The following is a 14,161-nucleotide window of genomic DNA, read 5'->3' on the forward strand; positions in this document are numbered from 1 at the left end:
CGCATGCGCAGCCAGAGCGGGAACCGGCCGCCACCGCGCATGCGAGAAAGGAGGGGGGGTGGCGCGTGCGCAATGGAGCAGGAAGAGGGAGCATGCGTGGGTTAGAGAACTAGGTTCCTGCGCATGCGTATAAATGAGACTGCGAGAAAACCCGTTAGGCTTGAGTCTATGAGCCCCTCACCCCCCAGCCCTGTCACTGAGCCTGTGGAGGGGGGGCTCTGATCCCTCTTCCCCCCAGCCCTGTCACTGAGCATGTGGGGGGGGCTCTGATCCCCCTCACCCCCCAGCCCTGTCACTGAGCATGTGGGGGGGGCTCTGATCCCCCTCACCCCCCAGCCCTGTCACTGAGCCTGTGGGGGGGGGCTCTGATCCCCCTCACCCCCCAGCCCTGTCACTGAGCATGTGGGGGGGGCTCTGATCCCCCTCACCCCCCAGCCCTGTCACTGAGCCTGTGGGGGGGGGCTCTGATCCCCCTCACCCCCCAGCCCTGTCACTGAGCCTGTGGGGGGGGGGCTCTGATCCCCCTCACCCCCCAGCCCTGTCATTGAGCCTGTGGGGGGGGGCTCTGATCCCCCTCACCCCCCAGCCCTGTCACTGAGCCTGTGGGGGGGGCTCTGATCCCCCTCACCCCCCAGCCCTGTCACTGAGCCTGTGGGGGGGGCTCTGATCCCCCTCACCCCCCAGCCCTGTCATTGAGCCTGTGGGGGGGGGCTCTGATCCCCCTCACCCCCCAGCCCTGTCACTGAGCCTGTGGGGGGGGCTCTGATCCCCCTCACCCCCCAGCCCTGTCATTGAGCCTGTGGGGGGGGGCTCTGATCCCCCTCACCCCCCAGCCCTGTCACTGAGCCTGTGGGGGGGGCTCTGATCCCCCTCACACCCCAGCCCTGTCACTGAGCCTGTGGGGGGGGAGGGCTCTGATCCCCCTCACCCCCCAGCCCTGTCACTGAGCCTGTGGGGGGGGAGGGCTCTGATCCCCCTCACCCCCCAGCCCTGTCACTGAGCCTGTGGGGGGGGCTCTGATCCCCCTCACCCCCCAGCCCAGTCACTGAGCCTGTGGAGGGGGGGCTCTGATCCCCCTCACCCCCCAGCCCTGTCACTGAGCCTGTGTGGGGGGAGGGCTCTGATCCCCCTCACCCCCCAGCCCAGTCACTGAGCCTGTGGAGGGGGGGCTCTGATCCCCCTCACCCCCCAGCCCTGTCACTGAGCATGTGGGGGGGGGGCTCAGATCCCCCTCACCCCCCAGCCCTGTCACAGCCCTGTCACTGAGCCTGTGGGGGGGGGCTCTGATCCCCCTCACCCCCCAGCCCTGTCACTGAGCCTGTGGGGGGGGGGGCTCTGATCCCCTTCACCCCCCAGCCCTGTCACTGAGCCTGCGGGGAGGGTGGCTCTGATCCCCTCACACACATCCTAGTCCTGTCATTGAACCAGGAATTGGGGGCTCTGATCCCCTGACCCTCCAGCTTGGTTATTGAACCTGTGGGAAAGCTTGGATCCCCTCACACCCCACCTTGTCACTGAGCCTGTGGGGGGAGTAGGAAGGGAGAGGCTCTGATCCCTTTCCCCAGGGCCTGCCACATTGATCCTCCGGACCTCTACCTCCTCTTTTTCCCCTCCATCTCTAACTTTCTCATTCTTGACACTGAGCCAGCTAACCGGATAAGCAGCACCCACCAAAGGAAATGGGCTAGGATTCCTTTTGCAGCTGGTACCATGTGGCTGCAGAAATCAAATTGACTAATCCCCAGTCACTCCTTTTGATAAATCTTCTGTATCCAACACTACAGGAGTATCTTACTGTGACAAGCTATGTAGTAAATAGATACAGACTAATCTCCAAGCAGAGAGTCCCTATGGGTGAAGTAGTATCTTGTATTGGACCAGTCTCTGTTGATGAGAGTCAAGCTTTTGAGCCACACAAAGCTATTCTTCAGATTTAGGAAAGCTATTCTGACCATCACGGCTACATGGAAGGTGGAATAGATTGTTTACTATAAAATACAAAGGTTCAAGTTATTAGCTCTTCATAGCTATCTCCTTCATAATGTCAGAATGAACCTGGCTAACCTTGATTACTTCTGTGGGAAAAGTAGAAAAATTTATACATAGAAGTTATGCAGAGGGAAAGTAGCACCCTGGTCAATTTACCTCTACAGCCTTCCCATGTATAAATTATTACTGCTGGTCACCCAGCAGAGACCAAGAAGAAAAATGAAGCAAGAGAAAAACAAGAACAAATATGAATCAATTTCAAGATGGAAGGCTTGGAAGATGGAAGAAATCTGAGTTACAGAATTGATTCCTGGACCCATTCTTATAGCTGTGTAGCCTGGAAAGCAATCTGGTAAGTTTCTCCATCACAATATAGGTTTTTCCTCTATGCAATAAACACAAACTAGGTCTGTGGATTTCCCAGTGTTGAACACAATGACAAATACAAAATATTACTTCACATACAACGGCTCTCTGCTTGGAGATTAGTCTGTATCCATTTACTACGTTGCTTGCCACAGTAAGAAGGTAGAGTGTTCCTTCATTTACAGTCCCAAGACTCCAGTACCATTTGATGGACAACTCAATTACAGAGATATGCACAATGCATTTAGTTACTTACAGCAGCCCTAACAATTTTTCCTCCAGTTTCATGAAGTTTACACATCAAATAAATTTTCACTAACTTACATTTTTGATCTAGGGTTAGTTATGTCCAGGGACATATATAATGTAAGGCAATTGAGCCCATGGTTGTTGATGATGATTATGAATAACAACCAACAGGTAAATGTAGTGTAAATTACTGGGGCATGTACCTTGTGAATGTAATGTGATAACATCCCCTTTTTTTATATTCTAAGTGTATGTCTATACCGTGCTCATTTTGCGCAACAAATATGCAAACGAGGTGAAGCGTGGACTATCGCTGTGACTCATTTGCATAATTAATTAGGCTCTGTTTTTGCACAAGAGGCTTTTGCACAAAAAGGAGCCATTTATGCGGCTCCATTTTGCGCAAAAAACCCTGTTGAGCAAAAGCTGTTCGTCCTCTTTTTTTTCAGGAAGAACGGCTCTTGTGCAAGAGGGGGGTTTTGCGCAAAAAACCCGAGTCTAATTAATTATGCAAATGAGGTGCTGCGATATTCCACGCTTTGCCTCATTTGCATTTTGTTTTGCGCAAGAGGGGGCAGTGTAGACGTAGCCTAAGGGTACGCTTACACCACCAAATTTTGTCAACAAAATTTGTCGACACCCAAAAGTCAACAAAACAAAAATCACCGGAGGGTGTTCGCACTTGCTCCCTCTGTCAACAGACACCATCTACACTGGGGGCACAATCGTATGATTAATGCATTGTGGGTATGTATCCCATAGTGCCATGTTGTGGGAAGACAGAGCTGATCCCTGAGCCTCTTCGGATTCCCCCTCAGCTATTCCAGAGCCTCTTCAGTTGGCAGGAGCAGCATCATGAGTAGCTCTGTGAGCTCTCCATGCTGAGGAATTTCAAAGCAGCACAACAGTCTGTCCCATTTCCTCCTGCAGGACAGAACAGGAGCTCTCCAACGATTTGCTCTTTGTTCCCCAAATGGTGCGGCTCATTCAGTTGTCAGACACTTTCCAGAGTTTTGAAAGGGGACGAGCACATGCCTGCAGGGAAGCAGAGATCAAAGCTGAGCAGCGTCATCAGGGCAGGCATTGGGGGATACTGGCAGAAACCAGTTCTGTCGACACAACAAACAGCAGAGTCTACACTGGATCATTTGTCAACAATAAAAGGAAGGGAAAATAAAAAAATCTCTCATAAGGGTGGAAGTTTTTTGTCTCTGAAACTGGCATTTTTCCCAACAAAAGTCCCTTTGCAGTGCTTATGCTCACACTGTTTTGTCACCAAAAGTCAGGTTTTGATGACAAAACTTCGTGGTGTAAACTTAGAGTACGTCTAGACGGCAGCATTATTTCGGGATACCGGAAGTATCCTGAAATAGCAACGCCGTGTCTTTAAATGCTACCGCTATTCCAGCGTCCCTGTAACCCTTGAGGGTTAAGGGATTTGTCAGAATAGTACCTTATTTTAAAATCTGGCACTGTCTACACAGTGCCAAATTTCAAAAAAAGCTCTTTCGACCTAGACTTCGAATAAGCTACGCAATTTGCATAGTGCAAATTGCGTAGCTTATTCTGACGGAAGGCTGCTGTATAGACACACCCTAAATCTTATACTACTATAGTAATACGACCTATGGTACGCCACTCCAACTACATGAATAAAGTAACCGGAGTTGACTTACCTTAGGTCTTTATACCACACGGGATCAATGGGAGACACTATCCTGTCAACTTACCTTATTCTTTTCATCCAGGTTAGAGTACTGGGATCAGCTGGAGAGTGATCTGGAGTTGATTTGGCAAGTCTTCACCAGCCCCTCTACATTGATGCAGGTGCATTGATTTCTACTTCCTCGATCCCGGCTGCAGAGGAGATGTAGCATTAGGATGTGGTTATAAACCATAAAACACCCAGTAGTCCTCCCTACCTATTCAGGACATTCAAAACTCGGAACTTCATTATTCCCCTATTTTGCCAGTGCACTGAATACAACATGGCCCTGGAACTGAAAGCAAAATAAAGTCCTTTGTTTGAAGTGATATAGGACCAAATTCATCCAGGGTGTACTCAGGTGAAATTCCACTGTGGAATTGTACCTTTGTGCATGTGGGTTGAATTTTGCTCATGAATTTCAGAAAATTAGTTCAAAGAGGAAAAGTAAAGGTATCTCACCATTCCTCTAGTAAAACAGTTCTTCTCGTGTTACTAACTACCCAAGCTCCTGGAAGCACATACACTTGTGGAATGGAGTCTGAAAACAAAGACAGGAAGTCATGAAGTAGAATTGGTAAGAAAATAAGTAAATCCACTCTGGATATCAGATTGAAACTAATCCAACAGAAAAGTCAGTTTAGAATTTATTGGATAAGGAGCTATGAGCTGAAGTCTGGGAAATATAAAATCATAGTATTGGAACAGTGTTCATCATATCTTTTACAGGTTATTCATACTATAAAGAAGTTACCAGAAAAAATAAATATAATACTGGGAAATGACTTACATCTGAGATCCTTATCATGGGAAGATTTGGATTTCATGGTCACATCTCTAGGAAATGTATTTTGCACAGTGTCGAGGTACTCTTTAATCATTATTAAAACTGCATCTGGATCTGCCATTTGCATGGGGGTTTTGTATTGTGGTTTGGATTTTTTCACCGTAGTGGTCTGTCATGGTAGCAGAACAAAAGGCTAGAAGAAGGGAGCCCTTTCTAATAGTCACTCAACAAGCTTACACTTAAGGGCTACGTCTACACTGTAGCCTTCTTGTGGAAAAGCTTATGCAAATGAAGTGTGGGGTGGAATATCGCCATGCTTCATTTGCATAATTAATTAGCAGCCATTTTTGCACAAGAGGCTTTTGCATAAAAAGGAGCTGAGTAGATGGCTCCTTTTTGCGCAAAAACCCCCTCTTGCACAAGAGCTGTTCTCTCTGAAAAATCCTCTTGCGCAAAAACAGCTGCTAATTAATTATGCAAATGAAGAACAGTGATATTCCACTCCGCGCTTCATTTGCATAAGCTTTTCCGGAAGAAGGCTAAAGTGTAGCCAGGGTGTTGTTAAGAGACAATGCCCGAGCAAGTGAGTACATGGCTTTAGTCCTTTCTCATGAGCAGCATCAATACTAGACTGAACAAGATGGGTTAGATAAAACAAGACAGAAACCCATAGGCCTTGTCTTCACTTCTTAAATAAAGGTGGGTTTGTTGTTGTTTATTTTTCTGCTTCATGGTAACCGATATACATGAGCTCTCGTGAGGCAAAAACACAATGAAGACCAGGCATTGACAGCTGAGTGAGGTCAATTCCAGACAGACACAATGTGCTGAACTAATCTAACCTAATTTGCCTCAGCATACCTTTGAAGTGCCTATTCTTGCCTGTGTTTTTACCTCAGAATAGCACATGAACATTACTTAACCCAACAGTAAAAAAGTAGCCCTTTTTAGCATTGAAGACAAGGACACAGTCTAGACACACAGATCTTGACCGTCCAAGGGGCATGTCTACACAGCAGAGTGCACATCTACACAGCAAACCCACTATTTTGAAATAATTAATTAGCTTTTTAGTCCAACTTCTGTAGCCCTCATTTCACAAGGAGTAAGGGAAGTCGAAGAAAGAGTGTTCTTCCTTCGACTTCCTGCAGTGTAGACAGCGTCTAAAGCCGAATTAAGCTACTTCGACTTCATCTACGCAATTAATGTAGCTGAAGTTGCATATCTTAATTTGACTTTAGCCTGCAGAATAGATGTACTCTAGGCAAACGGGAGTTGGCTCTATGACTTCTTGTCACTTAAGAGGAAAGTCTATCTAAGGGTATGGCTACACAGCAGGGCTAAAGTCAAATTAAGCTACGGAACTTCAGCTATGTCAATTGCGTAGCTGAGGTCAAAGTAGCTTAACTGGGCTTTAGGTGCTGTCTATACAGCAGGAAGTCGAAGGAAGAACACTCTTCCTTCAACTTCCCTTATTCCTCATGAAATGAGGCTTACAGGAGTCGAAGTAAGAAGTCTTCCAGCTCAAGGCTATTTCGTGTAGTGTAGACGTGCTCTTTGTTATTTCAGAATAACGTCAGTTATTGCAAAATAACGCTGCTGGGTAGACATACCCTAACTTAGTTTATAGTGAAGCATGAGACTAGATAAAATTAAATATGTGTGTAAATTGCTCACTATTTTAAGATGCTTTTTTCTCTAATGCTTTATTCCGACTGCTAAGCAAAAACACTTTGATTAAGAAAGTAATTGGCCATATCACTGATAACCATTTCCTGAAGGAAAGAAACACAAGCTCCCAAAATCTGGGTAATGAGGGGCTGGCAGGCATATGGTTACTTAGGGCCTAAGGGGGGAAGAATCATGAGACTCCACCATAACATAAAGGCAAGAGGGCATGTCCACACTAGGAAATTATTTTGAAATAACTTATTTTGAAATAACTCCTGAAATAACTATTTCGAAATAGTGTGTCCACACTAGATGGAAGTTTCGAAATTAGCCCGAGATAGGCTCTCTTAATGTGGACGAGGTACATCGACTTAGCGCCCCAGGAAGCACTGGGAAGTTACCGCTATTTTGAAATAATGAAGTGTTGTTCCTTGTGGAAAGCAGGAGTTTGTTCAAACTACTCAGCCTGTTATTTTGAAGTAACGGGCTTGGTAATGTGGACGCTCTACTTGCTATTTCAAAATAACTCCTCAGTGTAGACCAGAGCAGAGAGACCAAAAAGGAAGCAGAGGTGCAGCTACTCCCATGTCAGTATTTTATTTGTAGAAAGGTATTAAATTGGAAAATTGTTCTCTTTGTTATTCTTCTGAGACACTGAAAGCATTTTATACTCTCTTTTTCTCGGTCCCATTCATCTACTATATATTTGAAAGAGTTTGTCTGTCTGTTTGCTCAAGGACACCTCCTAAATGGTAAGACCTAGGACCACCAAATTTGGTATACAGCCTCCTCTTATCATAACGTAAAGCAATACAGGCAGTCCCCGGGTTACGTACAAGATAGGGACTGTAGGTTTGTTCTTAAGTTGAATCTGTATGTAAGTCGGAACTGGCGTCCAGATTCAGCCGCTGCTGAAACTGATCAGTTTCAACAGTGGCTGAATCTGGACGCCAGTTCTGACTTACATACAGATTCAACTTAAGAACCCCAGGCATCCCCAAGTCAGCTGCTGCTGAAACTGATCAGCGGCTGATTCCAGGAAGCCCGGGGCAGGGGCTTCCTGTAGTCAGCCACTGGTCATTTTCAGCAGCTGCTGACTAGGGGACACCTGGGGCAGAGCAGCTGGGGTGCTGCTGGGTTGGTCCAGTGGCACCCAGAGCGGCGCTACAGGACCAACTGGCAGCGCCCCAGCTGCTGTACCACAGGCGTCCGGAGCAAAGCCGCGGAGCACAGGGGCAGCGGGACAGCCCAGACGCGCCGTGGCTATCCTGCTGCCCTCGGGCTCCGCGGCTTTGCTCTGCTCTGCTCCCCGTCCCCCAGGTCTGCAGACCAGGGGGAGGGGGAGCAGAGTAGAGCAGAGCGGCGGAACACGCGGCCAGCTGACAGCCCAGACGCATCTGGGCTGTCAGCTGGCTGCGTGCTCCGCTCTGCTCCCCCCCCCTGCAGATCAGGGGGAGGGGGAGCAGAGCGGAGCACAGCAGAGCGGCAGAGACCAGGGAGAGGAAGTGCCCCGTTCGTAACTGCGGATCCGACGTAAGTCGGATCCGCGTAACTCGGGGACTGCCTGTATAAGGATTTGGTTGTGCCAGGAAAATGGGATGTGCCTGGAATGGGATTGTGTCTCAGAAAACCATACAGAAAATAGACAGAATCATCAGGCAGGTGAAAAAGGCTGGCTGGGAACACCCCCTCCCCCATCTGGGACTGCCCCAGGCCTGAGCCTCTCACCTCCCAGGTACCCTTTCGGGAGGGGAGGCTGAAGCTCCCTCCCCCCAATTCATTCAGGAACATTGCTGGCTGTTCTTAATCAGGGAGTGAGAGGAAAGTGTTGCATTGATCACTCTGGCTGGGGAATGCAGGGAACAGAGGAAACTGGACCTGCTCCCAGCTGGGGGACATGCACCCCTCCCCCATCTGTGCTGACTGGAGCTGCAGCAGCCATGGAGAGTTTCTGCTCACCTAGCCCCATACTGCTATGATTAGCGGGCTGGGGTAGTCCTCTCACTGCAGGGTAGCCTTCATACTGAATCCCTCATCCCCAGCCCCAGCCAAAAGCAATGATTTAAATGAAGAAAAACGAAAAATAATTGAGTTCAGGACCTGCGAAACACCAGGTAAATCTTCTAGTCATACATAAAATAAGTTCCTAGAACACAGAATGCTATCTCATTGAGGTATCTCTTTTCTGTCACGCTGGAATTCACTGGAGTTGCACCAAAGTAGCAAAAGTAAATTTGATCTAGTGCAATAGAGAAAGGAGCAAGGAGAACTCATTACCAAATTTCCATTACTTCTAGACAAAATAGAATGGAAGTTTAGCAATCACTTAGAAACTTCTGAGCCTGTTTCCTTACTCTAATTAATTACAAAACAAACCACGATATATAATATAGATATAGAAATGTACTGTACATTTGTCTGTCTTTCCCAGTCACTATTTTTTAAATAACTAAATTATTTTAATTGAACATTTGCTAAAACCTTCCCAGCAGAACTTTAGTAAACTGTTAACATGTCATGTAGCATATAATTTTTTTCCAAACCCAGTTATTACTATGCTGGACAACAGTTTACTCTCTCTGATTCAGGAAAGTAAGTTCTGAAGATAACCAGACAAACACCCACTTTCAATTTCCTTCTTGACCGTATTGGGATAGTAATTTTTGTTTTGCTTCTAAAAAAGACAGGAGCCCACAAAAAGGTATTTTCACACATGAGCCAAGTTCAAATTCTGGTGAAATAAAGATACCAACTAATGCACAAGTGTTCCTTGAATGTAAGTTTTAATGTAGACAAGTGTGGAATGAAGACCTGGAGAGTATAATGGACTTTACTTTTTTTTTAAAACATGGTCAGACTTCTATGTTCAATGTTCAGAACCCACTTATTTTCTGTGATAGGCTACAGATTAACTAGAGGGTTATTGTGTTTAGATGGACTGCCATAAAGCATATTTTTAGACTGATTCAAATGTAAATACACCGAACCTTGCTAATTCCCATGGGGCGGAGGAAAGTGAATGGGGAATTAAATTTGCATCTCACTGAAGACAGAATCACTCTGGCTATGTCTACACAGCAGTGTGATTTCAGAATAATGTCAGACAAAGAGCGCATCTACACTGCAAGCCATTATTTCAAAATAATGGTGAGCTGGAGGACTTCTTGCTCCGGCTCCTGGAACCCTCATTTTACGAGAAGTAAGGGAAGTTGGAAGAAGAGTGTTCTTTCATCGACTTTCTGCTGTGTAGACAGCGCCAAAAGCCAAGTTAAGCTATTTCAACTTCAGCTACACAACTTACATAGCGGAAGTTGTGTAGCTTAATTCGACTTTTGCCCTACTGTGTAGACATGCCTTCTAAAGTCAAGAGGCCATATATTACTACTATCCCCCACCTGCACTGCGTGTATTTAGAGCTTGATCCAGCTCCATTAAAGCAGTGGGGATTTGATCAGGCCAGTACACTATGGTAGAATCATAGAATACCAAAACTGGAGGGGATCTCAAGAGGTCATCAAGTCCAGTCCCCGGCCCTCACAGCAGGACCAAGCACCAGCTAGATCATCTCTGATAGATGTCTGTCTAACCTGCTCTTAAATATCTCCAATGACGGAGATTCCACAACCTCCCTAGGCAACTTATTCCAGTGTTTAACCAGCCTGACAGTTAGGACATTTTTTTTAATATCCAACCTAAATCTCACTTGCCACAATTTAAGCCCACTGCTGCTTGTCCTATCACCAGAGGTCAAGGAGAACAATTTACATTTAATATACTGTGAAATATCATAAGAAAAATGAAACTGCACTTGTCAAAATAATTGAACAGTACATTTTGTGATGCTCTGCCCTTAGCTTCTTTCTAATCCAGTTTGTTCACTTACTTGCTAATTTGCAACATTTGTTAATCTGCAATAGATCTGTCATTAATGCGAATTAGCAAGGTTCTACAGAGCACAGTTTGAAAGAAGTGTTGCCAAGCAAGTGAAAGCTTTTTCCTCATTTATGTAGCATTAAACATGTTGTTATTTTCTACCCAGCGTGAACTTGAAACATCATTTTCTCACATGCATGATTAGATTAAATAGAGACAAATCAAACTTCAAATTAATTGGCCAGATTTACCTCTGGGGGTGTGTCTACACTAGAGAGGTTTTTTTAAAAAAACGATGTTTTTTTGAAAAAACTTCACTTACGTCCACACTGCTATTGCATTCTTTCAAAAAAAATCGAAAGAAATTAGGGTTTTTCCAACATTGGTAAACCTCTTTTTACAAGGAAGTAGCCTTTTTCCAAAAGGGCTCTTTCGGAGAAAGGCGTGTGTGGACAGGGAAAAAGGAGCTCTTTTGCAAGAAGAAGAAAGAGGAAAAAGCACAGATGCCCTGGTGGCCATTCTGCCCATAGTAATCACAGATTAAATGCGAGATAGCGTCCATTCAGTGTGGATGCTATCTGTCAAAAAAGCAGATTGCTTTTTCGATGCACTTTTGCAGTGTAGACTCTCTCTTTCGGAAGAAGTTTTTTCAGAAGATCTCTTCCAGAAAACCTTCTTCCAAAAGACGCCTGCAGTCTAGACATAGCCTGAGTTTCACCACTGTAAATCTGCAATAACAAAGGGTTTACACACTATGTAAACTATTGAGAGTAGAAGAGTAGAAGCTGGCCTACACACTGCAGTAGATTAATCAAACAGAACGAGGGATGAGCAATTCAGTAAGCTAAATGGGGCAAAGTCTCAATTTACTACTGCCCAAATGTGGAACAAAAACTCAAATGGGGAACAGTGTATGGGAATAGTTAGAGCCCTGCAAATTCATTGATATCCACTTTATATCCATGGTTTTTCTGCATCTGCAGATGTGGATGTGGATAGCTGCAAATCATTTCTGCAGATATGAAAGTAGATACCACTTTTGTATCTGCCCAGACCTGTAAAAATAGTAAATATATTCTGTAGAATAAATAATTATATGGATTTCATTATTCTATATCTGTGATGTAGACTCCGGTCATCTGAAGAAGTGGGCTGTGCCCACGAAAGCTCATGATACCATCTACATGTTTTGTTAATCTATAAAGTGCTACCAGACCATTTGCTTGCTATGATGTAAATAACCAAGTAACATGGAGAAGCCAGGTTTGGGTGTAACAAAAGTCTGTTTGAGTCTAAAATAAAGCACCATTGAAAGGCATGACTAAGATTACGAAAAAAGAAACAGGAATCCAGTTAATATACTTCCTTTCTCCCACCTTTCATCAGTCTTGTTTAGTTAGATTGTAAATTGTTTGGAGATACGGCTGTCTCTTATTATCTGTAAAGCAGTAGGACGATGATCTAACTGCTACATAATAATAACTAATAATGTAGTTACACATGTAAGTGTTTGGACACCAAGGGATATAGCCAAAAACTTTTGTAATCAACATTTAGAAAATGAAGGATTATACTTTATTTGGGGAACTGACTTGGTAACCTTGTGCTACAGTTTCTGGCTAATGTTGCAAGAAGCAAATGTGTACAAAAAGTGGAAAATCATTCAAGCTTTTTGTTAAAAAAAAGTGATTTATATGGTTTAAGAATAAAACAGTTATCTCTGCAGAGGAAGGCAGTCCTATTCTTCATGACATGCAATAAACATTCTGAGTTATACAAATTATGAAGCTAAATAATGGCCTTGTAAGTGCATTACTTTGTGCATGATTTATTTATTTGTGTGTAAGAAGGTGGCTGTGGTGTGAAGCCTATTGATTCCTGTGCATTAAAGTGCATTCCATTTGCCTCAGAGAATGCATTTTAAAAACAGATTTGGGGAAACAAATATAGACCATTGTGATGACTTCTCCTTTTTAATCCATTACCCCAGAGTTGCCCTCTAATGTCTGGGTTTTTTAAACTACCCATATATGGTATGCATGTTTGTTTTCTTATGGATCTTCTTAAGTCGCTCCATAGTGTATCATATGTTATCCAAAGAACAGTCTATGACTGGGCACTGAGAGAACCTTATCTAATTGTGTATTGAATCTATCTATCTTTTTAGAGTGTCTGTTTGTCTGTGAGTCTGTTTGTTCAACTCCTCCTAAACAGTAAGAGCTAGGGCCACCAAATTTGATGTGCAGATCCCTCTACTCCTAACTTAAAGCAAAGTCATGGGTTGGTTGTGCCAGAAGACCCAGAAGCCCTGGGAGAGGGACTGTTTTCTATAACACGTAAAGGGATCAGCTGCTGTTGGGAGGGGCGTGATACAAGAGTGGCCACAGGGCCACTTTTAGCCCAGAGGGGAGGGCTATCCTGCAGAATGTCAACTAGGGACAGCCATACTACCACGGGAGTGACCAGCAGGGGTGGGGCTCTGCCATCTTACCTGCCAGTACACCGAGAAAGTAGCTCCCTCTCCCAAACCCTCCCTCTCCCCACCAGCCTTGACCACAGTGCCAGCGGTGGAGGGGGAGAAAAAAGGCACCTGGCAACAGGGAGGGATGGGGTGAGGAGAGAGAAAAGGTTCATGCTGAATGGGACCTCCACCTTGAACTCCTCCTCACCTCCCAACGCTCACTCTTGCACTCACATCTGCAAGGGCCTGCCCTGAGTCCTGCACCCCCACATTGCCAGCCCCCCACCCTGAAGGATCCAGGCAATGCTGGGTAAGTCTGCTAGTGAGTTTATACGGAGTTTTGCACTACATAAAATGCACTTTATACACTGGGCACAAGAAGCAGTCTGTGTCAATAATAACAATAAATACATAAGAAATGTTCATATCTAAAGCATTTTACAGGCATTAGTTAGTGTTCACAGCATTCCTGTGGGATGGGTGACTAAGGACTTTATTAGGATTCCCATTCTGAATATGGGAAACTGAAGAGGAGAGAGATCGAATTTTCAGAGGTACTGAACCCTCACAGCTTCTACCGATTCTTACTGAAGTTAGAGGTGTTTAGCATCTCTAAAAATCAGGCCATAAGTGACTTTCCTCGGGGTCACAGCAACAGAGCCTGTCTCAGATCACAGCTCTTATCCCTGTGTAATGCTCAGGAATCGCTTGGACTCATCAGATACTCTAAAGAAGAAAACACAAAACTCTTGGGCTACATCTACACTGCAGGATTCTTGCGTAAGAATAGCCGTTCTTGCGCAAAAATGTGTGTAGGATCAGAGGGCTTCTTGTGCAAGAGTTATTCCTCTTCCCATGAGGAATAAGACCTCTTGCACAAGAGCTCTTGTGCAAGAAGGCAGTGTAGACGGGCAACAGGGGTGTCTTTTGCAAGAAACCCCTACGGCTAAAATGGTAGACGTACCCTTGTTGATTCTGTGGGGCCTGGATTTCAGCCAGGATTGTTTGTGGAGTTAAAAAAAAGTTCAGTACAGGCAGTCCCCGGGTTATGTACAAGATA

The 14,161-nt window shown here is 45.2% G+C and overlaps 1 long non-coding RNA gene across 4 annotated transcripts in view; it reads right to left on the reverse strand.

The window, feature by feature from the left end:
• Nucleotides 1–1,281: 1,281 nt before the first annotated feature.
• The window catches only part of LOC112543972 (uncharacterized), a 30,231-nt gene continuing 17,351 nt past the window's right edge, over nt 1,282–14,161 (reverse strand). For all 4 annotated transcript variants that reach the window (XR_012897084.1, XR_012897083.1, XR_012897082.1 and 1 more), the window contains 3 exons: nt 4,772–4,850; nt 4,335–4,461; nt 1,282–3,639 (listed from right to left, as the gene is read on the reverse strand). This is a non-coding gene — a long non-coding RNA (uncharacterized LOC112543972). The remainder of the gene's footprint in view (nt 3,640–4,334; nt 4,462–4,771; nt 4,851–14,161) is intronic.

The sequence above is a fragment of the Pelodiscus sinensis genome, chromosome 21 (assembly GCF_049634645.1).
Source record: "Pelodiscus sinensis isolate JC-2024 chromosome 21, ASM4963464v1, whole genome shotgun sequence".
In the NCBI taxonomy this organism is placed as follows: domain Eukaryota; kingdom Metazoa; phylum Chordata; order Testudines; family Trionychidae; genus Pelodiscus; species Pelodiscus sinensis.